Raw genomic sequence first — 18,632 nt, 5'->3', positions numbered from 1 at the left:
TCTTAGATGGCAGGTAAATGTTAACTTCGGCTTTGACTTATTTCCTATATAACACTTAATAGTTCTTGTTCCTGTGATATTCACTTAAGTGCAAAAATTATAGGGAATAAGTCTGTCGAGTATATCAGGTAAAGTGTATGGCTGTTATTATTGAAAGAATTAAGAGTAAGACGGTAGGATAGCAGATGAACAAGGAGGCTTTAGGAAAGGTAGGGGGTGTGTGGACCAAGTGTTAACAGTGAAACATAGACATATAGGTGAACAGTATTTAGATAAGGCTAAAGAGACATATGCAACAGTTATGTATCTTTATTTCGAAACGTTTCGCCTACACAGTAGGCTTCTTCAGTCGAGTACTCGACTGAAGAAGCCTACTGTGTAGGCGAAACGTTTCGAAATAAAGATACCTAACTGTTGCATATGTGTCTTACCTAACAATCTGTCGGTATTTTATACCATTTTAATGTTCAAGGCTAAAGAGGGTTTTGTGGTATTTATGGATTTGGAAAAGGCGTATGACAGGGTGGATAGGGGGGCAATGTGGCAGATGTTGGTGTATGGTATAGGAGGTAGTTTACTGAAAACAGTGAAGTTTTTTTATGAGGATAGTGAGGCTCAGGCTAGAGTATGTAGGAGAGAGAGGGAGTGTTTCCCAGTAAAAGTAGGGCTTGGACGAGGATGTGTTATGTCACCGTGGCTGTTCAACATATTTATAGATGGGGTTGTAAGAGAAGTGAATGCGAGGGTCTTGGCAAGAGGCGTGGAGTTAAAAGATAAAGAATCAAACACACAGTGGGAGTTGTCAAAGTTGCGCTTTGCTGATGACACTGCTTTTGGGAAATTCTGAAGAGTTGCAGAGGTTGGTGGATGAATTTGGTAGGGTATGTAAAAGAAGAAAATTAAGTGAATATAGGAAAGAGTAAGGTGATGAGGATAACTAAAAGATTAGGTGATGGAAGACTGGATATCAGATTGGAGGGAGAGAGTATGGAGGAGGTGAATGTATTCAGATATTTAGGAGTGGACTTATCAGCAAATGGGTCTATGAAGGATGAGGTGAATCATGGAATTGAGTGAAAAAGGGTGAGTGGAGCACTTTGGAGTCTGTGGAGACAAAAAACTGTCAGTGGAAGCAAAGAGGGGAATGTATGCGAGAATATTTACACAAACTCCTATATGGGTGTGAAGCATGGGTGATGAATGTTGTAATGAGGAGAAGGCTGGAGGCAGTGGAGATGTCATGTCTGAGTGTGAATATAATGCAGAGAATTCATAGCTTGGAAATTAGGAGAAGGTGTGGGATTACCAAAACTATTATCCAGAGGGTTGAGGAGGGGTTGTTGAGGTGGTTTGGACATGCAGGGAGAATGGAACAAAACAGAATGACTTAGTGTATAAATCTGTAGTGGAGGGAAGGCAGGGCAGGGGTCGGCCTAGGAAGATTGGAGGGAAGGGGTTAAGGTTTTGTGTGCAAGGGGCTTGGACTTCCAGCAGGCATGCGTGAGTGTATTTGATAGGAGTGAATGGAGGCAAATGGTTTTTAATACTTGACATGCTGTTCAAGTGTGAATAAAGTAACATTTATGAAGGGATTCAGCATGGATTCACGAGAGGTCGTTCCTGCCTGACAAACTTACTGACGTTCTTCAATGGAACATTTGAGGCAGTTGACAGTGATAAGGAATATGATATTGTTTATTTGGATTTTAGTAAAGCCTTCGACAGAGTACCTCACAAGAGACTCTTAAGAAAAGTGGCAGCTCATGGTATAGGAGGTAAAGTTCTAGCATGGATTGAGGCATGGCTTACCAATAGAAAGCAGAGAGTTACCATTAATGGAGTGAAATCTGATTGGGGATTAGTCACTAGTGGCGTTCCACAAGGATCAGTTTTAGGCCCACTCTTGTTCATAATTTACATAAATGACCTTGATGAAGGGATTACTAGTGACATGAGTAAGTTTGCTGATGATACAAAGATAGGCCGTATAATTCACTCTGAGGAGGATATCAATGAACTCCAGGACGATTTGAACAAATTAATGTCTTGGTCTGAGAAATGGCAGATGAAGTTTAATGTGGATAAGTGTAAGGTACTTGCCCTTGGTAATGAAAATAACCCTCGAAGCTATAATCTAGGTGAAGTAGAGCTTGGTCATACAGAATGTGAAAAAGACTTGGGAGTCATGGTAAGCAGAAATCTAAAGCCAAGACAGCAGTGCCTCAGTGTGCGCAACAAGGCCAACAGATTACTTGGATTTATCTCAAGAAGTATAAGTAACAGAGGTCCAAAAGTTATTTTACAGCTCTATACATCACTAGTGAGGCCTCATTTGGATTATGCTGCTCAGTTTTGGTCCCCTTACTACAGGATGGACATAGACTCATTAGAGAACATACAGAGAAGAATGACTAAAATGATTTACTGTGTAAGGAACCTCCCGTATGAAGATAGACTTAAAGCCTTAAATCTCCACTCTCTGGAGAGGCGTAGAATGAGGGGAGATATCATTGAAGTGTATAAGTGGATGACGGGCATAAACAAGGGAGACATTAATAAAGTACTGAGGGTGTCGAACCAGGTAAGAACCAGGAATAATGGATTTAAGTTGGATAAATTTAGATTTAGAAAGGACATAGGTAAGTACTGGTTTTCTAACAGAGTTGTAGATGCGTGGAACAGTCTTCCCAGTGGGGTGATAGAGGCTAGGACCTTGGGTAGCTTTAAGAAGAGACTTGACAAATATATGAGTGGGAGGGGCTGGGTTTGATTGGTGTTGGGGGGTGCAGGAGTTGTTTCTTGAGTAGCTTTAGGTAGATGTCGTTTTGATAAGGACCTGCCTCGTATGGGCCAGTAGGCCTTCTGCAGTGTTCCTACATTCTTATGTTCTTATGTTCTTATGAAACCGGCAGGTCGGACTAGTCCTGGAGATGGGAAGTACAGTGCCTGCACTCTGAAGGAGGGGTGTTAATGTTGCAGTTTTATAACTAGTGTAAAGCACGCCTCTGGCAAGACAGTGATGGAGTGAATGACGAAAGTTTTTCTTTTTCTGGCCACCCTGCCTTCGTGGGAATTGGCCGATGTGTTAATAAAAAAAATAAAATTCACTTTAGGCATTTGTTAAATATTTTTCATGCCTTGCTGCTTTTACAACGTTAATGTTGTGTCATAATATTAAAACGTTTTACTTTCAGAAATAAAATGAGAAAGTGGTGTTCAGTTGACCTTCCTAGATCACCACCTGAGGTAAGATAGTTCTTTGTAGTTAATAGTACATAGTCATGTCGTGCCGAATAAGCAGAACTTGCGATCTTGGCTTAAATAGCAACGTTCATCTTGCCATATAGGACAAGTGAAAATTTGTGTATGCAATAATTTCGCCAAAATCATTCTGAACCTAACGAAAAAAAATATATTTGATTGTGTTTGTTTAGTACTAAATTATTGTAAATGTATTTAAAATATATTTAGTTGGGTTAGGCTAAAATAAATTGCTCTTCTTATAATAAGGTTAGGTAAGTTTTCTAAGATTCTTTTGGTGCAAAATTAAAAATGATTACGTTAACATTAATGAAAAAATATATGTTTAAACGTATAAGAGAAAATTTTAGAAAGGACTTAATTTTAAATAAGTTCTTGCTAATTGACCAGTTTCACATATTCGACACGACAGTCACGTATTGTCAACAGTGTTATGGTGGGCATAATTTCAGCTACATTAGTATATGTGAGGTAAACCGAACTTCACTGATGTCAGGTCAAGTGAACTATTGTGGGATCACCTAGGAGCTGTCTCCTGAGCTGACCTCAGCTGTTCACCTTGCCTGACCTCGCATTTTTACCTCTCCTGATATCACAACAGTTACTCACAGCAGTTCAATTTATGTCGCATGTACTTTTGCCTCTATAAAATTATTTCTCGTGCATCGTGTATATTTGGAGTGAACAAAGTTCCAGGACAAACTTTTTTTTATACTCTTGTTAATACAGGTATTTTATTGGGCATTTTTGTTAATTACTTCTATTACTGGTTAGTCTTTACAAATTGCTGTACTATAAATTATTGTTATATTCACTGGAAAGCTCTCGATCGCAAAGTACCTGTAAAATAGGAAATAATCAGAAGGGAAGGAATAGCTTCAATTTTTTCCTTGCTGGATTATCCATTTTTGCTTGACCAAGAGAGGTCATGAAATGTTGCTCCCAGAGCAGTTAATTTTATAAATTTTATTTTAACTGTAGCACTAATCTTTTACAACATTTCACCCAAACAAAGTTGTTTAAAGTGCTTTAATCTTTCCCTGTGTAATTGTTCATGCATCAAATAGATTAATTAGCTCTTGTTCCATCACCAAGCTGCATTGTCCTGTCTCTGATTAATACACCTGACAGTTCAATTTGTCAGCAGAAAGTCTTTCAGCTTCACCACTGACACTTATATCTATCTTAGAAGCCATAGCTAGGGTTAAATGTAACTATAAAAAAAAATCGCATTAAATCGAGATATTGCCACCAACTGCAGTGTAAAATACGAGCGCACACCAGTGTCATCTGTATCCGCCCAGTTAGTAGTTTAATGTGTACCCCATACCCATCCTGTGGGCAGTGTAAACTAATCTGGTAGTTAACCCTTTCAGGGTCCACAGGCCCTCTCAGAGACTTGTTCTCAGGGTCCCCCAAATTTCAAAAAAAAACTTATTTTTTCTTATGAAAAGATAATCTTTTCCCGATCATAATGACACCAAAAGTGTGAAATTTGATAAAAAACTTGGAATTATGCTCTCGCGAAGCTAGCGGTCTCGACGATGTTTACGCATCGGCGATTTTGCCCACTTTGAGCCCTATTTTTGGCCAATTCCAATGTAGTAGTCGACAAAAATCATAACTATTTCGCTAGAACTCCATTTTTTCTATCGAACGAGTACAAGAAACCACCAATTTACCAATTTCAACTATCCACAACAATGATCAGAATTTAGCAATTTTGCCAATTTCACACAAATTTCAAAAGATGCCAATTTCCAAATAGGGTCCAGAATAAACAAAGACATTCCTGGCACTAAAATAACATTTCCTCTGTTCATTAGTCATCAAAACTTTGGAGCCCGGTCCCTGGACCCATTGTGTACCTCTGTAATCTGTTTACCTGGAGTTTACCTGGAGAGAGTTCCGGGGGTCAACGCCCCCGCGGCCCGGTCTGAGACCAGGCCTCCTGGTGGATCAGAGCCTGATCAACCAGGCTGTTGCTGCTGGCTGCACGCAAACCAACATACGAGCCACAGCCCGGCTGATCCGGAACTGACTTTAGGTGCTTGTCCAGTGCCAGCTTGAAGACTGCCAGGGGTCTGTTGGTAATCCCCCTTATGTGTGCTGGGAGGCAGTTGAACAGTCTCGGGCCCCTGACACTTATTGTATGGTCTCTTAACGTGCTAGTGACACCTCTGCTTTTCATTGGGGGGATGGTGCATCGTCTGCCAAGTCTTTTGCTTTCGTAGTGGGTGATTTTCGTGTGCAAGTTCGGTACTAGTCCCTCTAGGATTTTCCAGGTGTATATAATCATGTATCTCTCCCTCCTGCGTTCCAGGGAATACAGGTTTAGGAACCTCAAGCGCTCCCAATAATTGAGGTGTTTTATCTCCGTTATGCGCGCCGTGAAAGTTCTCTGTACATTTTCTAGGTCGGCAATTTCACCTGCCTTGAAAGGTGCTGTTAGTGTGCAGCAATATTCCAGCCTAGATAGAACAAGTGACCTGAAGAGTGTCATCATGGGCTTGGCCTCCCTAGTTTTGAAGGTTCTCATTATCCATCCTGTCATTTTTCTAGCAGATGCGATTGATACAATGTTATGGTCCTTGAAGGTGAGATCCTCCGACATGATCACTCCCAGGTCTTTGACGTTGGTGTTTCGCTCTATTTTGTGGCCAGAATTTGTTTTGTACTCTGATGAAGATTTAATTTCCTCATATTTACCATATCTGAGTAATTGAAATTTCTCATCGTTGAACTTCATATTGTTTTCTGCAGCCCACTGAAAGATTTGGTTGATGTCTGCCTGGAGCTTTGCAGTGTCTGCAATGGAAGACACTGTCATGCAGATTCGGGTGTCATCTGCAAAGGAAGACACGGTGCTGTGGCTGACATCCTTGTCTATGTCGGATATAAGGATGAGGAACAAGATGGGAGCGAGTACTGTGCCTTGTGGAACAGAGCTTTTCACCGTAGCTGCCTCGGACTTTACTCTGTTGACGACTACTCTCTGTGTTCTGTTAGTGAGGAAATTATAGATCCATCGACCGACTTTTCCTGTTATTCCTTTAGCACGCATTTTGTGCGCTATTACGCCATGGTCACACTTGTCGAAGGCTTTTGCAAAGTCTGTATATATTACATCTACATTCTTTTTGTCTTCTAGTGCATTTAGGACCTTGTCGTAGTGGTCCAATAGTTGAGACAGACAGGAGCGACCTGTTCTAAACCCATGTTGCCCTGGGTTGTGTAACTGATGGGTTTCTAGATGCGTGGTGATCTTGCTTCTTAGGACCCTTTCAAAGATTTTTATGATATGGGATGTTAGTGCTATTGGTCTGTAGTTCTTTGCTGTTGCTTTACTGCCCCCTTTGTGGAGTGGGGCTATGTCTGTTGTTTTTAGTAACTGTGGGACGACCCCCGTGTCCATGCTCCCTCTCCATAGGATGGAAAAGGCTCGTGATAGGGGCTTCTTGCAGTTCTTGATGAACACAGAGTTCCATGAGTCTGGCCCTGGGGCAGAGTGCATGGGCATGTCATTTATCGCCTGTTCGAAGTCATTTGGCGTCAGGATAACATCGGATAGGCTTGTGTTAATCAAATTTTGTGGCTCTCTCATAAAAAATTCATTTTGATCTTCGACTCTCAGTCTGGTTAGCGGCTTGCTAAAAACTGAGTCATATTGGGACTTGAGTAGCTCACTCATTTCCTTGTTGTAAATACCTTTGTAACTTGTCATGATTGTGACTAGACCTACCTGGAGTTCATTACCTTTGTAAATTGTGAGTTCATTACCTTTGTAAATTGTGAATTCATTACCTCTGTAACTTGCTCAGCTATCAAAACTTTGAGGCCCAGTCCCTGGACCAATTATGTACCTCTGTAATCTTTTGACTACCGCCCACAGGATGGGTATGGGGTGCATAATAAACATATTAAACTAAAAACATTAGTCATGTCCCCAGGCCCCTCTTACATTTATTTCTTTTGCTTTCCACTTTGAATTTTTATTCTCTCAAAAAAGAATAAGATTTACTGTTATGCAGACTACTGCATTAATGTAGAAATGGTATAAATAATATCGGTGCACTTAAGAAAGAATATTACTCGCCAGTTGATGTGTATTGGACGCTTGGCATGATTTGTTTAGTTTTGAACTTGGGTAAAAATCGAACATTTCTGCTGCTTAGAGCTCAATTTCAAGGTACTTTTTATTATAAAACAAGTCAAAATCATCTCGATTTCTGTAATATGTCTTCCATTCTATACAATTAGACCAGGAAAACTAGAATACAACAATAAATACCATACGAAAATACAGTGGAACCTCAAATATCGAACTTTCTTCGGCCCAGAAGGCTGTTCAAGTGCCTTTACCGAATGAATTTATTCCCATCAGGAATAATGTAAATTAGATTAGTCCATTTCATACCCTCAAAAATACACTTATAAAAGCACTTACAAAAATACACTTACATAATTGGTCGTGCTGGGAGCAGTTCGATTTTTGAGGTTCCACTGTATAGTGCAAAGTCAATGTTTTAATCCAAAAACACGGTCAGTTTATTTTTTCTTTTCTCATTACTCAGTGTGCTGCAGGATTTTTTTTATATTGTGCACACTGACCACATAGACCCATTCTTTCATATGTAGGCCTACCAGCTTTCTCTCGCTAGATTTGAAGGCGCTAGAATTTATGCCTACTAGTACGTCATGGACACTGGCTAGTAAACCGTACTAGTACAGCCGAAACCCTGAAAGGGTTAAGGGATTTTAGAGTGCATTCGTAATTTGGTCCTGACCAGAAGAGGTGCCAAACCATCACCTCCCAGAAAATTGTTGTACCATTATTATTATTAGTAGTAGTATTATGATAATCATAGGGAAAACTAACTTAGCCAATTTCTCAACAGATCTGGACTACTGAGGAAAAACTGCCAAACAAAGAAGCTATGACATATAAAGAATGTAAACAGAAATTTCAAAATCTTGAGAAGGAAGAAAAATTGAAGCATATCATTACTACACTCGGAGAGTTTTAAGAGTACAAGGCAAGTCAAAATGGTTTTGTAGCTGTTAAAATCTGAAAGGCTATTCCTCACTACTATATAATGATTTACAAAAAAGCTGTACTTTTGAGAGAAAACTAGACATTTTCTTCCATCCCAGACCATTATTTAGTCCAAACTGGATGTTTTTATCACTTGACATATCTTCCAACTTTTTTTACCTTTTTTTTCCCCATTTCTTTTCTTTCTCTCGCATCTTGGTTTTCATACTTTTGTGACTTACTAATAGTTGTCCAGAAAGCAGTGAAACACTTGATAATTTCCTCTGGACAGTGTGGAATTTTTATGAATTACTTCAGCCACAGATGTCTTCAGGATCAGCAACTTATGTCGGGTGGATCGACAATAAAACTAATGAAGCTGAAGCTTCAGGACCCCTAAACCCACAGGGGCCCCAGAAGCCACTTTAGTCCACATAGCTTACAATTTTTGGGTCTACTGTATGAGTTTTTAAAAAGTGTAATTAAATACAAAATGATAGTTTTGCTGGTTGTGAAGGACCCCCATAACAGTTGAAGCTTCAGGGCCCCAAAAATGCAGGTTCACTACTGGCTTATAAATGATGAATACATTACACTATTTCCACACCTCTCATCCCACCTACTGCAGACATTTAAATTTTTATAACAAAAAATTAGATTTTTTTGGAAAAGGGCACGTACTTTTAGTGGTAGATGATCAAACATTTTTAATATTCTTAAGAAAATTAATCCATATTTGTTTTCCACCAAGGTATTGCATGTTAGATAGTGAATGGAGATGAATAGTTTCTTGGGGGGAATCTGATGAAGAGTTGGAGTGTGAACAGGGTAATATTTTGTGAAGGGATTCAGAGAAACTGGTTAGCCAGATTTGAGTCCTGGAGGTGGGGAAGTACAATGCCTGCACTTTAAAGAGGGGTTTTGGATATTTGCAGTTTGGAGTGATGTCTGAACTGTCAATCTGAGTGCCTCTGCAGGATAGGGATTGTGTGAAGGATGGTGAAAGTTTCTCTTGCTTTGGGTTGCACTGCCTTGATGGGAGACTGCCAACTAAGTGTATATTCTCTTGATTTTTGTTCATACCTCAATTTTGGCTGCAGAGGAAAGTTTGTGGTCATGCTGTTGTGATAGAAACACAGGCCTTATCTCTAGGCTTTATTGAACATAGAATCTTCATAGTACTTCTGCAACAACAAAATATAATGACTAGTACATCTAATAACGGCTTCTACAGGGATGGTGATGTCTTGCATATGTCAAGAGAAAAGTTATAACTACAGGCCACATATTTAAACTCGCCATGTAATCTGCATCACTAATATAGGGATAGAAGAGAAGAGAATCACACACCATGTGTTGGCGCCCATGACACACACCAAACTGTTGTTGTTGTTGTTAAGGGCCCCGAGAGGTGGTGCAGTATTATCCTGCTGCTGCTCCCCACAGGAGCAGTATCACTACACATGCACAGTTTGGATTAAAAGTAATAAACTGTATAAAACAAAAAGATTGCATTTAATGTTGATATTAATCTCTGTTAATGTTTAAATTAGTGTTCCACCATAGTTCAAATTTGTTTTATACATTACTGTATTACTGTCAATCAGCATTTTTCCTTGTTCTGTATTTGCTTTGTGAATTACCCTAATTGCTTTTATTTTGCTGCTTCACAGAAAAGTGCAGATGAATACGTGGAGAAAAATCCTGATTTTGTATTTCCCATCATTGAGGGTCCTCTCAAAAGTGATGGACAGATCTTCCTTGAGTGAGGAGTAATGTTCCATTTTGTGTGTATGTTCTGATTATATACATGGGTACCTTGAGTTGCAGTATTATATACATGGGTACCTTGAGTTGCAGTATTATATACATGGGTACCTTGAGTTGCAGTATTATATACATGGGTACCTTGAGTTGCAGTATTATATACATGGGTACCTTGAGTTGCAGTATTATATACATGGGTACCTTGAGTTGCAGTATTATATACATGGGTACCTTGAGTTGCAGTATTATATACATGGGTACCTTGAGTTGCAGTATTATATACATGGGTACCTTGAGTTGCAGTATTATATACATGGGTACCTTGAGTTGCAGTATTATATACATGGGTACCTTGAGTTGCAGTATTATATACATGGGTACCTTGAGTTGCAGTATTATATACATGGGTACCTTGAGTTGCAGTATTATATACATGGGTACCTTGAGTTGCAGTATTATATACATGGGTACCTTGAGTTGCAGTATTATATACATGGGTACCTTGAGTTGCAGTATTATATACATGGGTACCTTGAGTTGCAGTATTATATACATGGGTACCTTGAGTTGCAGTATTATATACATGGGTACCTTGAGTTGCAGTATTATATACATGGGTACCTTGAGTTGCAGTATTATATACATGGGTACCTTGAGTTGCAGTATTAATCTGCTCCAGATGTAACATAACCCAAAACTACTGACTCAAAACCACAAAATAAGATTCTATGGTAATTCATCCCAAAACCCTGTAAGGGCAACTTTTACTGCACCCTGCGCTTTGCATGCTCAGATGTATTATTTTTATCAGAATTAAGTGCTAAATCTACAAGGGCTGGCTTAGATATAGCATGCAGGCATTGTCCTTCATCTGCTTCTCTCTTATCTACAGTAACTAGTCTTTCCATCTGTGTGATAATTTCTCTGCCTTATTTTCATTAGCTTAGATTCATCGGCCACTGAAATATCCTCTATAATGTCATTGCTTAATAAGATGGTTGATAGTGGAAAGCCGTACTCAGACACCAATGCCCTTCTAACTCCTGCATCTTGTTTTTAACACTTTTTTGAGCTTCATAGATATCCTGGTCATTGCACACTTTAGGGGCCATGATGACATGGTAACACAGATGGCATAATTAAAGAGCAAATGCATATCATATCTTCAATTTTTCGCCACAACTCAAAACTAAACTCCTTTGAGGGGCAAATCATAACTCAGAACTATGGTGACTCCCTCTCATTGTAACACAAGACTGTATTGTACTGAGAAGACACGTGTGACACTTTTATCAAATGAACCATTCCTTATCCATCCTTCAGAATGCTTTCTACTCTGGCAGCATTGCTGGTTTTTTTTTTTTTTTTTTTGTTCTTGGTAAATCTTGTATACTTACTTGGTAGCTTCCCTTCTCATTAATGAGGCATATGAGATTGTGCCCTATTCACAGATAGGCCATTCTTTAATTACACTTATTGATAGTGTAATTTGTTTTATCCCCTTTATTATTCAAGGTACTACAAATGTTCCTATATTTTCAGATACAAGAGAATGCCAATGCTTCCTCCCACCACACCTAGCATGATGTATTATCATGAACTCTAGAAGACTGGAGAGTTGGACCAGTTTTCAGGTTCAGAGAAGCTCGTGGTGGCTATGGAGAGGTACAAAAGCCTGCCCTCTTCAAGAAAACTAAATTTCAAATATTTACTAGATAAGGTAGTGATCAGAACCGTTTACAAGAAATTTATGAATATGCAGTGAATTGATAACAGTAGAAATTAATAATGGAAGCAAATTAATAATGGTGCTAGTGCCTTTTGTGTTAAACTGATTGCTACACCTCACTCTTGGATTATTGTATTTGCAGTGAAACATTGAACTTTTGCTTGGCCTCACTACCTAGGGAATGAGACATAACCAAGTATGATTTTAAGAATGGTAGGGCAGCTCCAATTCAAAATTTCATTGTTACTAAAAATTTATAATGATGCCAGAAATTCATTTGTTTTCCAGGAAATGGAGAAGTACAGAATGCAGATAGATGATTGGGAAAATAATCAAGACGAGTTAACGTTGTTTATGAGATACTACTTGTGAGTACTGTACAAAATTATCTCTTTTGCTCAAGAGGAACAGTAGAGCTAGATATACAGTGGTCCCTCAATGATAGTCGGGCTCAATAGTTGTCCTTTTCGGAAATTGTCACGTTATTTTAGTCCAAACATTGGCTCATAAATGGTCGGTTGACTCTCTAATCGCCGTTTGTCCTGGACACGTACTCACGGCTCTGAGCCGCCAGTGTGCCATTGTTTACCAGTGAGCGATGGTCCCCTCACATGTTCATACAAAATTTCATAATATTTGATTCATTTTAGTGCTTGCAAGTGCTAAATAAGTTACCATGGCTCCAAAGAAAGCTCTTAGTGCCAAGCCTTTGGTAAAGGTGAGGAATATGATTGAATTTAAGAAAAACATCGTTGAACAATATGAAAGTGGCGTACGTGAGGCCGAGCTGGCCAGGATGTATAATAAATCCCGTACAACCATATCGTCCATCGTGGCCAAGAAAAAGGAAATCAAGGAAGCTGTTGTTGCAAAGGGGGTAAATATGCTGACAAAAATGAGATCACCAGTACTCAGAGGTTGAGAAGTTATTATTGGTGGATAAACAAGAAACAATTAGCAGTAGATAGTCCTATGACATGGATTATTTGTGAAAAGGCTAGGAAGTGACTACCAGGACTTGGAACTCTGCTTGGAGAAAATTGTGGCCAGATTTTGTCCACAAGAGGGATTTTGAAGGGTTTGTGGCTGACCCTGATGAGCCTGTCAGTTGTGAACTCTATTTTGGCATTGGAGAGTTCCATGGGGTTGGATGTGAGTTTGGAGGATGTGGAAGAGTTGGTGGAGGACCACAACAAAGAGCTAACCACTGAGGAGCTGCAAGAGCTTCAGCAGGAACAGCAACAGATCGCAGCTCAGAATCTTGCTGCAGAGGAGGAAGAGATGGAAGAAGGTGCCTTCTTCAGAAATTAAGGAGATTTTCGAAATGTGGGGTAGGATGGAAAGATTTATGGAGAAACATCACCATGAGAAGGATGTTGCAAACCATATCGGCAACTTGTACAGTGACAGTCTTGGCCCATTTTAGACTAGAAATACCGCAGGAAATAGCAAACAAGAGGACTCCAATAGCAATAGTGAGGATAAATTACCAAAAACAACTGGTGGGAGCTCCATTGTTGGTGCTAGGGAGGATAGGAGTAAGACAGGGAAACATGCACCAACAGGGAATACAGTCACAGAAACCCAAGGCAAACGGAAACCAAGCCTGTGCACATACTATGCACTTGGTATCTGCTGGCATGGGAAATCTGGAAAAACAGATGGGACATGCAACTATGACCACCCTAGAAAATGTCATGCCCATATGACAACAGGAAAATGCAAACTCCCTTCCTGTAAGCTTTTTCACCCTGAAATGTGTACCTCTTCAGTACAGGAAAGACTGTGCTATAACTTAAATTGCCAGGCATACCATCTAAAGGGGACAAAAAGATACAAAACATCCAGGCCATGGGAAAACCTGGGTAGCCACAGCCACTCAAGAGGGAGAGGTTTTTTAGTGCCAGGAAGGAAAAAAAACTGGCAGGAAATGGCAGAAATCGTACACCAAATCCAGTCATTCCTGGAGTGGAACCACAGTCGATGGCCTCCACTCCAAACCAACAGATACAGATACTAATGCCGGAAAAAAAATCCCCCCCCAGTACCAACAATACCACCAGTCCGATAACATTCTTCTTTGCAAATATACAGGGTCTAAAGCCAGCAACAAACAACAAAATACCTTTCATCCGTGGACTGCTTGCAGAGGCAAAGGCAATGTTCGCGGCTTTCACTGAGACCCACATAAAGGATCACTTGGACAACGAAATATGGATCCCAGGTTACAACCTATACAGATGTGACAGAGTGAACAGGCAAAAGGGGGGGGTTGGCCTGTACATTGCAGAGTCACTTGTTTGCACAGAACTGCTTAATGCCTCAAATGACGTAGTGGAAGTTTTAGCAGTAAAGGTCGAGAACCAAAACCTAGTCATTGTGGTAGTCTACAAGCCTCCGGATGCAACATCCCAGCAATTCCAGGAACAGCTGTTAAAAATTGACCACTGTCTGGAAAATCTTCCAGCTCCTGCACCCAACATCTTGCTCCTGGGGGATTTCAACTTAAGGCACCTAAAATGGAGGAATATAGCAAATAATATTGTTGCAGTAATAACACCAGGAGGCATCTCTGATGAAAACTCACACTCACACGAGCTTTTAAATCTCTGCACAAAATTCAATTTAAACCAGCAAATAATAGAGCCTACTAGACTGGAGAATACACTAGACCTCATCTTCACTAACAATGATGATCTGATAAGAAATGTCACCATATCAAAAACAATATACTCAGATCACAACATAATTGAGGTTCAGACATGTATGCGTGGAGCCCCAGACCGACATAATGAGACTAGTCACGAGGGAGCATTCACCAAATTCAACTTCAATAACAAAAACATAAAGTGGGACCAAGTAAACCAAGTCCTAACCGATATAAGCTGGGAAGATATACTAAGCAACACAGACCCAAACTTATGCCTAGAACAGATTAACTCGGTGGCACTCGATGTATGCACAAGGCTTATTCCTCTAAGAAAAAGGAGGAGTAGATGTAAAATAGAAAGAGACAGGCGCTCCCTTTACAGGCGACGGAAAAGAATAACAGAGCGGCTAAAAGAGGTCAATATATCTGAAATGCGCAGGGAGACACTGGTCAGAGAAATAGCAAGCATCGAACTTAAGCTAAAAGAATCCTTTAGGAGTCAGGAATCGCGGGAAGAACTAAAAGCCATAAATGAAATCGAAAGAAACCCAAAGTATTTCTTCTCCTATGCCAAATCAAAATCGAGAACAACGTCCAGTATTGGGCCCCTACTTAAACAAGATGGGTCCTACACAGATGACAACAAGGAAATGAGTGAGCTACTCAAGTCCCAATATGACTCAGTTTTTAGCAAGCCGCTAACCAGAATGAGAGTCGAAGATCAAAATGAATTTTTTATGAGAGAGCCACAAAATTTGATTAACACAAGCCTATCCGATGTTATCCTGACGCCAAATGACTTCGAACAGGCGATAAATGACATGCCCATGCACTCTGCCCCAGGGCCAGACTCATGGAACTCTGTGTTCATCAAGAACTGCAAGAAGCCCCTATCACGAGCCTTTTCCATCCTATGGAGAGGGAGCATGGACACGGGGGTCGTCCCTCAGTTACTAAAAACAACAGACATAGCCCCACTCCACAAAGGGGGCAGTAAAGCAACAGCAAAGAACTACAGACCAATAGCACTAACATCCCATATCATAAAAATCTTTGAAAGGGTCCTAAGAAGCAAGATCACCACCCATCTAGAAACCCATCAGTTACACAACCCAGGGCAACATGGGTTTAGAACAGGTCGCTCCTGTCTGTCTCAACTACTGGATCACTACGACAAGGTCCTAAATGCACTAGAAGACAAAAAGAATGCAGATGTAATATATACAGACTTTGCAAAAGCCTTCGACAAGTGTGACCATGGCATAATAGCGCACAAAATGCGCGCTAAAGGAATAACAGGAAAAGTCGGTCGATGGATCTATAATTTCCTCACTAACAGAACACAGAGAGTAGTCGTCAACAGAGTAAAGTCCGAGGCAGCTACGGTGAAAAGCTCTGTTCCACAAGGCACAGTACTAGCTCCCATCTTGTTCCTCATCCTCATATCCGACATAGACAAGGATGTCAGCCACAGCACCGTGTCTTCCTTTGCAGATGACACCCGAATCTGCATGACAGTGTCTTCCATTGCAGACACTGCAAGGCTCCAGGCGGACATCAACCAAATCTTTCAGTGGGCTGCAGAAAACAATATGAAGTTCAACGATGAGAAATTTCAATTACTCAGATATGGTAAACATGAGGAAATTAAATCTTCATCAGAGTACAAAACAAATTCTGGCCACAAAATAGAGCGAAACACCAACGTCAAAGACCTGGGAGTGATTATGTCGGAGGATCTCACCTTCAAGGACCATAACATTGTATCAATCGCATCTGCTAGAAAAATGACAGGATGGATAATGAGAACCTTCAAAACTAGGGAGGCCAAGCCCATGATGACACTCTTCAGGTCACTTGTTCTATCTAGGCTGGAATATTGCTGCACTCTAACAGCACCTTTCAAGGCAGGTGAAATTGCTGACCTAAAAAATGTACAGAGAACTTTCACGGCGCGCATAACGGAGATAAAACACCTCAATTACTGGGAGCGCTTGAGGTTTCTAAACCTGTATTCCCTGGAACGCAGGAGGGAGAGATTCATGATTATATACACCTGGAAAATCCTAGAGGGACTAGTACCGAACTTGCACACGAAAATCACTCACTACGAAAGCAAAAGACTTGGCAGACGATGCACCATCCCCCCAATGAAAAGCAGGGGTGTCACTAGTACGTTAAGAGACCATACAATAAGTGTCAGGGGCCCGAGACTGTTCAACTGCCTCCCAGCACACATAAGGGGGATTACCAACAGACCCCTGGCAGTCTTCAAGCTGGCACTGGACAAGCACCTAAAGTCAGTTCCCGATCAGCCGGGCTGTGGCTCGTACGTTGGTTTGCGTGCAGCCAGCAGCAACAGCCTGGTTGATCAGGCGCTGATCCACCAGGAGGCCTGGTCACAGACCGGGCCGCGGGGGCATTGACCCCCGAAACTCTCTCCAGGTAAACTCCAGGTAAACACCAGAAACAGAGCTCTCTGGACACTTTTTGCGAGACAGGACTCCAGTGACTCAAGCTGGTCCTAATGTCATTAACCCTTAAATGGTCCAAACGTATATATACGTTTTTTCAACATCTGAAAGTATGTAAAAAATGTAGATCTTCTTTTTTGTTTTACATTTGAAAACATGTAAAAAAAATTAGATCTACTTTTGTAGCAATACGAATTTGAACGTCGATCTGTTTGGACCGTTTAAGGGTTAAGAAACAGAAGTAACCCCGGTAAAGGACTTGGTACCTAAGGTGTTGATGGAAGGGGATTCCCCTTGCAAACAGTAACTAAACCAATCTTTCCTCCTTCGGTCTTCCATACACTAAGAAGAATTGCTAATAAAGGTAAGTGTTATGCTGTTAATGTTTCATTCATCATGTCCCATTGTATTACATCTATATTTCATGTAAAAAAAAAATTTTGTTTTAATACTTCTGGGTGTCAGGAACGGATTAATTGTATTTACATTATTTCTTAAGGGGAAAATTGATTCGAAAATAGTCTATTTCGATAATCGTTGCACTCCCAGGAACGGATTAACGACGATAAACGAGGAACCACTGTATATTTATTTACATAATTTCAACACGCTAGCCGTCTCCCACCGAGGCAGGGTGACCCAAAAAAGAAACCCTTTCACAACACCACCTAGGAACCAATTAAGTTCAATTCTCATACAAGGAGAAACCAGTGCAGTAGAGATGTGGTAGTCAGTGTGGAGGTGATGGAGACATTGGGGTCAGTGGCTGCAATGTGTAAAATGTTTGGGTGTCTGTCTAGGTAAAGGAGTGGTAACAGCTAGTAAGAGAAAAGTGAAAGATGAGTCATTTTCAATTCAGCAGATATATTTTTGGTTACTATCTGGTTAATTATTTTAAAACTGTACCATCTTGTGTAGTTTAATAACAGCTTAAGAAAACACTGTATTTCTCATTTAGTCTTATCAAAATATATAAAACTTATTTAACTAATGTTTTTCACAGGGAGGTAAAATTAAGAAAACAAAAAATCCTAAGAAAACCGCCCCATCTGCAAGTACCCGTCGTCAACTGTTAAAATCATCCGAAGCATTTAAAAATGTGATAAAATTTGAAATGTCCTTCCCAGAGTTTCTTGATGAACCATGCAAACCTCCTAAGAACCCTTTTATGCTCTTCTGTATGAGGTTAAAACATTTGGCACAGTCAATGTGAATCACAGTCCCAGATCAAAAATGTGTGTTTAAAAGAATGGGAAAAACCTGTCCAAGGATGAGAAGCAAAGATATACTGAACGTTGTGAAGAACTTAAGGAAAAATATGCAGAACAAATATAACAGTATGTGAAAAACATGAACAAAAATTGGCTTAGAGTGTATCTTGGCGTTCATCGCAAGACATTGTTTACATTCTTTCAACGTGATATATTTGAAGAAGTGTATCCTAATAAAAAGTATCCTGTTTATTTGTTAAGCCCACGGAAGCAGAAGACGGTGAGAAAAACAAGTGAGGATAACTTCTCCAGAGAACTGAGTAAAGATCACTTTACTGCTGATTCTTAATCTAACAAGAACAACAATCTTAAAAATGTCGAGTTTAAAAAGAAAAAGAATGAGAGCAAAAGTGATTCTTTGCAGTCTAAAGATAGGTTATCCAGTGATGGTTATGTGAAATCAAAGGCAGTGAAAGGTACAAATCATAGTGACATTGCAAAATCA

At 40.1% G+C, this 18,632-nt stretch overlaps 1 long non-coding RNA gene across 1 annotated transcript; it reads left to right on the top strand.

Moving 5' to 3' along the window:
- Window positions 1–3,188: 3,188 nt before the first annotated feature.
- On the top strand, window positions 3,189–18,269 carry LOC128702594 (uncharacterized). Its single transcript, XR_011391027.1, has 5 exons — window positions 3,189–3,246; window positions 8,160–8,297; window positions 11,606–11,783; window positions 12,081–12,160; window positions 17,920–18,269. It is a non-coding gene; the product is annotated as an uncharacterized lncRNA (long non-coding RNA).
- The last annotated feature ends 363 nt before the right edge of the window (window positions 18,270–18,632 follow it).

This window comes from Cherax quadricarinatus, unplaced genomic scaffold, assembly GCF_038502225.1.
Source record: "Cherax quadricarinatus isolate ZL_2023a unplaced genomic scaffold, ASM3850222v1 Contig25, whole genome shotgun sequence".
Classification (NCBI taxonomy): domain Eukaryota; kingdom Metazoa; phylum Arthropoda; class Malacostraca; order Decapoda; family Parastacidae; genus Cherax; species Cherax quadricarinatus.
The sequence above is the reverse complement of the archived record's forward strand: the minus strand, read 5'-3'. Positions and strand labels throughout refer to the sequence as shown.